This window comes from Lytechinus variegatus, chromosome 5 (assembly GCF_018143015.1).
Source record: "Lytechinus variegatus isolate NC3 chromosome 5, Lvar_3.0, whole genome shotgun sequence".
In the NCBI taxonomy this organism is placed as follows: domain Eukaryota; kingdom Metazoa; phylum Echinodermata; class Echinoidea; order Temnopleuroida; family Toxopneustidae; genus Lytechinus; species Lytechinus variegatus.
Genome location: NC_054744.1, coordinates 45,191,597 through 45,200,136, shown reverse-complemented (window position 1 = coordinate 45,200,136; position 8,540 = coordinate 45,191,597). Strand labels below are relative to the sequence as shown.

The 8,540-nt window shown below is 34.8% G+C and overlaps 1 long non-coding RNA gene across 1 annotated transcript; it reads left to right on the top strand.

Annotated features, from left to right (window-relative positions):
• The first annotated feature begins 2,630 nt into the window (after nucleotides 1-2,630).
• On the top strand, nucleotides 2,631-7,840 carry LOC121416269. Its single transcript, XR_005970118.1, has 4 exons — nucleotides 2,631-2,942; nucleotides 5,119-5,294; nucleotides 5,904-6,024; nucleotides 7,468-7,840. It is a non-coding gene; the product is annotated as an uncharacterized LOC121416269 (long non-coding RNA).
• The last annotated feature ends 700 nt before the right edge of the window (nucleotides 7,841-8,540 follow it).

Below are 8,540 nucleotides of genomic sequence, written 5' to 3'. Positions count from 1 at the left end.
GACTGGGAAAGGCACTCTTTAGGGAGATTCTGGAATTATCCCCCCCCCCCCCTTTATGTGGAGTGCTCTCACATTAGTAGAATATTTCTTGTCAGCAAATTTGGAAGGAATTTACCTCCTTTTTTTTGAGTGACAAACTTTTGTGGAAAAATAAACAGAATATCACAGATTTTATGCTCTTTATGAAATCCTGGATGCATCCCTCATATTAACTATTAGGCTCATCGACATTTTTTAATGAAATTTTAATAAACATTATATATTTTGACTGAAGTGTAGAAAAATGTTCTCAATCCTTTATTTTTTAAATCTAAGTTAATGCTTGTAGACTCTAATTATTATTGTTATGTTATTTTCAATGTTTTAGAAAATGGATTTCTTAATAAACATGTTAATTTTGAATTAAATTATCTGATCTTGGTCATTTTCATTCATTAATCACCAATTTGTGATATATTGCTTCCAAAAATTGTTAAGCACAAATGGCACAAGATGTTGCACTCTGTACTCAAATGTGATGATACTACTGTGACATCATGAGAGCAAACAGCAGTTAAAGTACTCTTCAAGAGAAATAAGGATAAGAGTGGGAAAGTAATAAAATGATAGAATTGTTTGCCTTTATGCATATATTTGTGTGTGTCATTTTCTGAGAGAGAGAGAAGAGGCAGGAAATTGGGGTGGGGCAGTTAGAGAAAGTTGTTGTTTTGGAAGAAGCAATCATAAGACCTTACTGTTCATGATGGGTGTACGGGGGAGGGGAATTATTTCTACAAAATATGGAACCTGTATATAAAATGTATTTTTCTTTCCATACCAAAATTTACCAGATTCATTTCCAGTTGAAAATAAAAAATAAGTATCCTATAGCCTACGATGGGTTTGCTCTCTTGCCTAGATAATTTTGAGAATCCCCCTAAAATATTGTACCTAGGTCATGGTTATTGATGAATGATGGTGACATAGAAGTCGCCATTTAAAATTAAGTGCTCCTGACTGCTATTCGTAATAGGACCTATATTGGAGACTACAATGATTATATAAAATAATTTGATTTGTTCTTATTTTTGTTCAAATGATGAAATAAAGGTTCGTTTAGTTTTCTGCAATTAAATATGAACAGAAAAGATAAAAATGTAAATGAAGAGTTTAGTTGCAAAAGGGGTTAGGTCCATTCTCATTCTCACTTATACTGCATTACTCTTATGAACTAATTTGTTATGATGTACTACCCTATCATGTGAACATAAAATTGGGTATAAAAGGAATCTACCTGTCTTCATTTTTTTTCTATATATTCTTTAAAAAAAATATCATTGTGGACCACTGGACCTAACCCCTTTTGCAACTAAACTGAAATGAATCCAATCAATTTTGATTAAAAAGGTGATTTTTCTTTCTCATGTGAATTTCAAATTTTTGTTGTTTTCATTAGAACGACTAAAAATATAGAGGTTTTGAGACAGAAAACAATAAAAATTATGAACTATGGACCTAACCACTTTTGACAAATGAGCTCTTCAGAATAGTTTGTTTGCAAAAGGAGTTAGGTCCACTCTTCCATTTTGCGATATTTTTATTTAAAACTAAATTGCAATATTCTTATGCGAAATTAAATTTTCATGATGCCCTACTATGTGAACATAAAATTGGCTATGAAAGAAATCTACCTGTCTTCATATTTTGTAAAATATTCATTTCCCAAAAAAAAATGTGTGGACCTATACCCCTTTTGAAAAAAAAGTAATTTTTCTTGGCCATTCTAGATCACCTTTTAGTGGGAATTTCAACTTTTCTTTGGTATCATCTTATAGAGCTACTAAAAATGTACACATTGAGACAAAAAAAAAATCAAATTTGATGAAAAATGGACCTAACCCCATTTGCAAGTGAGGTCTTCAAATAAGGGCTTCAGAAACATAAAGAGATCAACCGAGGAACATTTACACGATTTAAGGGAAAAATTATTATGGCACCATTTTTTTTTTTGGGGGGGGAGGACCTCTTCTGTAATATAAATAGTGAATGTAATTAATAGAATGAAAATTGTAAGGAAAGAGGGCAAGTCAAGCTCAATTAAAATCCCTCCCATAAAGTTTCCAGTTATTGCCTTAGAAAAAATCCAGGCAACTTGCAGCTGAAATAATGCAGTAATAATCGTGACAGGCAAGAACAAATGGATCAATAAAAATACGATTACTTATGAAGAATGAATGAATGGCCGTGGCATGATGTATTTTATTTAGACACGTACACCAACGGGTCGCGCATTATGCTAATTACAGACCAAATGCTAATTTACATATTTTACGCTATGCGCGAAGGGCGTTCCATGACCACGCCTCCATTTCGCTGGTGTACCAAAACAGTGGCGGCGTCCATAGGCTTGTACATGTAATATGGGAGCAGTGTGCACTTTTGACCCTCCAAAATTTTCTTCAATTCTGACCGGATGCAGAAGCGGAGTTTCCACCCCCTGGGTAGAATGATCAATTACGCCATCTACGACGGAGGTATGAAAGGCTCGCAGCAATGACCACGACGGTAAGCAATGAATTCCAATGCCCGGAGTTAGAAATGAATATTCATTATGAATGACGTATTCTGTAGCGCGCATAATTTAATAGCGTTGTAGCCATAGAGCTAGCGTTGTAGAGCTAGCTACGTACCGGTACGTACAAAAAAGTATTAGGCCTAGGTTACCAGTACTTTAGCCCTATCGATGCCAGTGATGGCTGCACAAGTCCATTTAGGATTGCCCAAATTTTGATGTAAAGCTGGGACCAAATTTAGGCTATGTTTTTACGAAAGAAGCGGTGGAGGAAATAAGGCATCATGAGGTGTCAACATTTTCATCGTTTACAATCCAGCAGACGAGATGCACGCCCGCGCTGCCAAAGAAGGGCCAGGAACGGGGCCAGGCCCAGGAACAGGAGATAAAGGTATGATACATGGTACAATATAGGCCTACCAGGGTGACCAGATTTCACAAAATGAAATACGGGACATTTAACAAACGAAGATCAACAAAGAAGCCCACACAAAGTATTAGACTTGTGATAAAAATATAATGAATTGGAAGAGAAGGTGAACGAAAGAATAAAGGAGAAAGAAAAGAGATGATTGAGAAGGAAAGAAAATAAATAAAGGAAAAAATAAAAAATAACAAAGTTAGAATAAAAGAAGGATGAAAAAAATAATAAAAGAGATAAAATATAAGGTTTCCGTCATTCTTTGAAATTAGTATAGAAAGAAAGAAAGAAAAAAAGAAAGAAAGGAAGGGAAGGTGAATAAATGTCTGAAAGACAAAATAAAGGAGAAAATTGAAGGGGGAAAGGTAAGAAAAAGGAGGAAAAAAATAATGAAGGAAATAAACATGTTTCTTTCATTCTTTGAAAGAAAGAAAGAAGAAAACTGGAGGAAGGAAGGGAAAGAAACAAAAGAAAGAATAAGGGAAAAAATAAAGAAAGGAAGAAAGAGCGGAAGGGAAGAATGAAGGGAGGAGAGAACGCAAAAAAGAGAAAATAATGGGAGGAGAGAAAGAACAAAAAAAAAAACAGGAGACGAAGAGAGAAGGAAGCCAAGGTAATTATAAGGAAAGAAAGAAGGAAATAAAAAAGGATATTTGATAAAGAAGGAAAGAAAGAAAAATGAACAGAGAGAGAGAAAAGAAAAAGTCTAGGAAAGAAAGAGGAAATAAAGAGATGGAACAAAATTAAAGGGCAAGCAGAAAAGATAGGGTTTTTATAAAAGAAAGAAAAAGGGAAAAGTTCAAACTTCAAGTAAACACAAAAACCCAATCATCTAATAAAAATCATAATTTTATTTGGTGTTTTTTTAAATGTATTTTTAAAACTTAAAAAATAAGATATTTTAGAAATTAATAAAATTTCAAAGTGAAACATATTGTCAAAATTAGAAATTAGGTGAAACATCGCGGCATCGTACACACCAAAACCCAAAATGAAAGCTGAAACAACTAGATCTATGGAAAGTCAATAACTTGTTCCTCCGATTACATCTCCAAATCATTAATCTGAGAATGCATAGTATAATTATAAAAATTTCCCGGCGATTTTGTGATTATTTTGGTGGAAACCTGTTTATCATGTGAGATTGTTTGCACCATTGAGAATTTGCTTCGATCCTCCATGCCTAGCTAGTAGCCTGCCACACACAGGCAGGAGGCCAGTTCGTTTGCAATGTATTGGGTTAGCAACAAATCACCGCAGAACTTGCAAAAGTTTACAGTTATCGATTGAATTGTTGTCCCTGCTTCGTCAGCTGTTGGTTATTTAATAAAATTTCGTCACTTTTAAACTACATTTTGTTCAATATTCTGAAATACGGGACAAATAGGCGTCCCGGGAAGGGTTTGTCGGGACGCCGGGACACATGCAGGAGCAAAATACGGGACAATCCCGGGAAATAAGGGACGTCTGGGGCCCGTTGCATAAAACTTTTTACCTGAGAAAACTCAGGTTGTTTTTACCGGAGTTTTTACCCTGTGCTAAAGTCAATGGCGGAAATCAGACTAACCTTAGTTTTCAGTTTTTACCAGAGTTTTCTTGGGTAAAGAGTTTTATGCAACAGGCTTCTGGTCACCCTGAGGCCTACTATTATTTTTGTGTTAGTGGTACAATATAGGCCTACTATTATTTTTGTGTTAGCAGCTAGTCCGTCCTATTTTGACAGAAAGCCCTTTATACCGCCTCGCCCTTCACTGTATGATACCGGGTGTAACTTATGATATGTGTAGTGTTTAAGGATCATTCTTTTTCTATTATAGATGATGCTAGATGTCTCTTTGTATCAACTGCATGCAGGCGAAACTTCAACTGATATAGCTATTTGAAAAAAAAAACAAGTGGAAATTCTTGCAAATCGTGCAAGTTTTTGCGTGCCACTGTGAGCGGCTTTACAGAGTAAAGGAGTTAAACCCTATTGTAAATTTATATTACTAAACAATAAAATCATCAACACAAACTTGTAAGTTATGTGTTGCTATAACATCTGTTTTGGCCAAATCTTTACCATTTACTGACATATTTTCTGGACAAATCAAGTTATTAATTTGATATTGTTAACATTACCAGTGACAATGTTGTTGGTTTACAGGTGGTCCAAGGATATACTGGCAAGATGTTGCAACCAGTAAATTTTCAGTGCCTGCTGCAGCAATCCCTTTTGATGGTATACCATACACCTATGTATCAAAGCTGCTATATGAGTGTCACCATGGGAAGGATTGGAAGGAAAAGCAAAATATTCTCAAGCGAGATCAACGCAAACAGGTATAATTTTTCTTTGTAATGTGGTGTTATTTCCAGTGTGTGATATGGGAGTATTCATCTCATTTTCATATTATTGAATCGGTATGCATCTGAAATTTTAGACTTCTCACAGATATTGCATTTTCTTCAAAGCAGAACTTAATCTGTGTGTCATTGTAATTTATCCATAATTAATGAGCTGGAATTAGTCATTATTTGGAAAACAAAGGGTAGGTCCATCTTTAATTTTAATTTTTTATTTTAAACTTCAGTTCACATGGGATTCTTGTAGGTTAAATATGTTGTCTAGAACAGGTTTACGTGAAACATGAAGAAATTATTCATTTTTAAGGCTGTATTTATAATTTTAGACAACCTCAAATATGCTAATTGGTAATTTTTGTCCAAACTTCGAAAATCCCAATATTTACCACTTTGAAATATTGATATCCAGAACCGCCTGGCTAATTTTAATGATTTTGGTGTCATTTTACTCAGGAATCAAGAGATACATCTATTTCTGCATAGATTACGATGTTACATGAAACTTCAAAATTTCATTGACATGCCTTCTTATATTTTTTTAAAATTAGTTTGTACATAGATATGTGCTTGTTGCTGTCCTTACAGGTGGGAGAAGTGACATGGCTATGTTGGCACTAAATCCAGGAGACTCATCCAACCTACAAAGAAATAGAATTGTCCAGCAAAACTTATTGTCAAGGAAGTTTTTAAATATCCAGATTTCAAGGTTTGTACTGGTTCTGATTTATCATAATAATATACAAGCAAAATAGCCAAACACTCTACATGTCAGTCTCATATAGCGGTATCAAATTTTACTCAAATTGGGTGCTTTGTTTGCAAATTATCCCCAAAGCATCCAAGTTACAAAGTTTAAAGGGGGGGGGGCTTTGAGTACTGGTCATCCAGTAGCAACAGAAGGCAAAAATATAAGGTCATTCAGTAGCAAAAGATAAGAAAAGGGGGCCATTGAGTACATGGCAATTTGAAGAAAAGTGGGGTCTATCCGAAGGCACATCATGCGTATCCACCATGGAAGTGCCCCCCCCCCCTTATGTAACACTTCATTAAAGGGCTCGATATTGCATATATATCACCGTCCCAATCATAGATAATGAGTAAGACTTTGCTTAAGTCAAAATATCAGGGGTGGTATTCTGAGGTCATTTTATCTTTAAAATATTTTATTTTATCTCTTAAAATGAAATTGGTATTCTGAGACGAGATTTTATCTCTCAGATAAAATTTTAGTTTTTATCTTGCGTATAAATTTTATCTTGCGTGTCTACAGATGATACGCAACAGAACAATGCCTGAGTACACATACCCATCGCGTATCTGGCCATTGCAACGCAGATGATGTGCTTGCGCCCACGTTACTTTGAAGAAAAAATAAAATAAACTTAAAAGAGGGTAGAGGCTATTTTATCTCTGTGACGTTGATTTCACCAGTATTTCTAGGTAAATTAACCCCAAATGATGACATGAAAATGAAGAAAAATTATACATTTATTGAGAATAACACCTTAACGTTGTTCCTGTACAATCAGAGAGTATTTCCTAAGACTTTTCTTTACTAATATTGTCTTTGAAATGATGTTTGAAAAGATGCGATATAGACTTCGAAAAAAGATGAGAGTATTGTCATTTTTGTTAAAAAGAAATCTCCGTAAAGACGCGCAAACGTATAGTGCAAGCGCATTTGAAGTCAATAAATTGACGCAATCTGGCCCCTTTGCCACACCTCCTGGCGGAATGGATTTCAATTGGTTGAGTGATATGAGAGAGCTATAAAAGCGTGTTTCTAATTGGATATTGATTAAAAAAAATAGGTGTGTCTTACAGAGATAAAATGAAGATAAAATGGTTCTCAGAATACCGATTCGGAGGGATTTTAAGGGTATTTTATCTCACTGATTTTAACGGAGATAAAATATTTTATTTTATCTGAGATAAAATGGATCTCAGAATACCACCCCAGGGCATTTTTGCTCAATTTGAAGATTACCTGGAAAATTCGCAAGTATTAATCAAGTGTAATATTTATATCCACACATGCAAATCTGCAAAGTTGGGCCTAGTTTACAAATATCAGAAGAATCTTGTATCAGAACCAGTTGAGAAGCAACATTTTATTTTTTATATTATTGTTCGCTTTTTCCCTTTACAGGTACAGGAGGAATAACCTGAAAGCGTCTTCCAAGTCAAGAAAGTTTAGTACAGATATTCCTGACTACCTACACAACCGTCCCTTGTCTGTTATAAAGTTCTGCATGGACCAATTAGAGAGTAGCAAACAAGTAAGAAAGGCAGATGTAAGAACAGGGGATGCACCAAATAGTTACAAGGTACAGAGTATCAGTAGACAAACTGCATTCTACAATGTTAGTTTTGACAAACCAGCATGTGATTGTTTCACGTGGAGACGAAACGGGATCCCATGTAAACATTTCTTTGCAGTATTTACACACACAAATTCCAAATGGCAAGATCTACCAGAATCATATAGGTCGTCCCCATTCCTAATCATTGATGTCCCAGATGATATCATCCCAAAAATGGGGACATGTCATGATTTTATTTCATGTTCAATAAATATGGTCTTGCAGTATTTTTCCATGAATCGGGAAGAAAGTCTTGCACGAGAACCTTGACCATTTTACTCAATGGTAACTTATACTTTGTCCGTATGTATTCATCTTTGAATGAACGGTTCTGGCACTCTATGCCATTATTAGTGTTCACACTCAATAACAGACGTTGCTGCCGAAATGCCCACACCCATCTCTGTGTATAAAACAAAAGTATAAGCCATTGTTACATTTTACAATACTGCAAAGCAAAGAGATATTTGCTGAAAGGAAATGTGACTTTCAGAATCTGTGGTTTTTGGTGGCATTTAAATTTCACTAATTGCATCAGCACGCCATGGAAATCAATGAACATTCTGTATATTAGAAGCAAATTAATTTTGCGATTATGGGGTATTAGCGAAATTACATTGCTAGCAACTTTTTCAAAGTAGAGTGCTGAGATAAACATCTTCAGGGTTGACAATGACAGTTAATTGTAAAAGATAAGTAGTTAACTCCATCTGAGGCATCCTTTAAATGGGCAATGTGTATTTCTATGTAGTTGTTTTAATTGCAACATATTTTTTTATATAATCTTTTGAGACTGCTTGAAAACACAACAATATCCATAACCACGTAACTACAAAAAATTAAGACTGTGGATGAACGT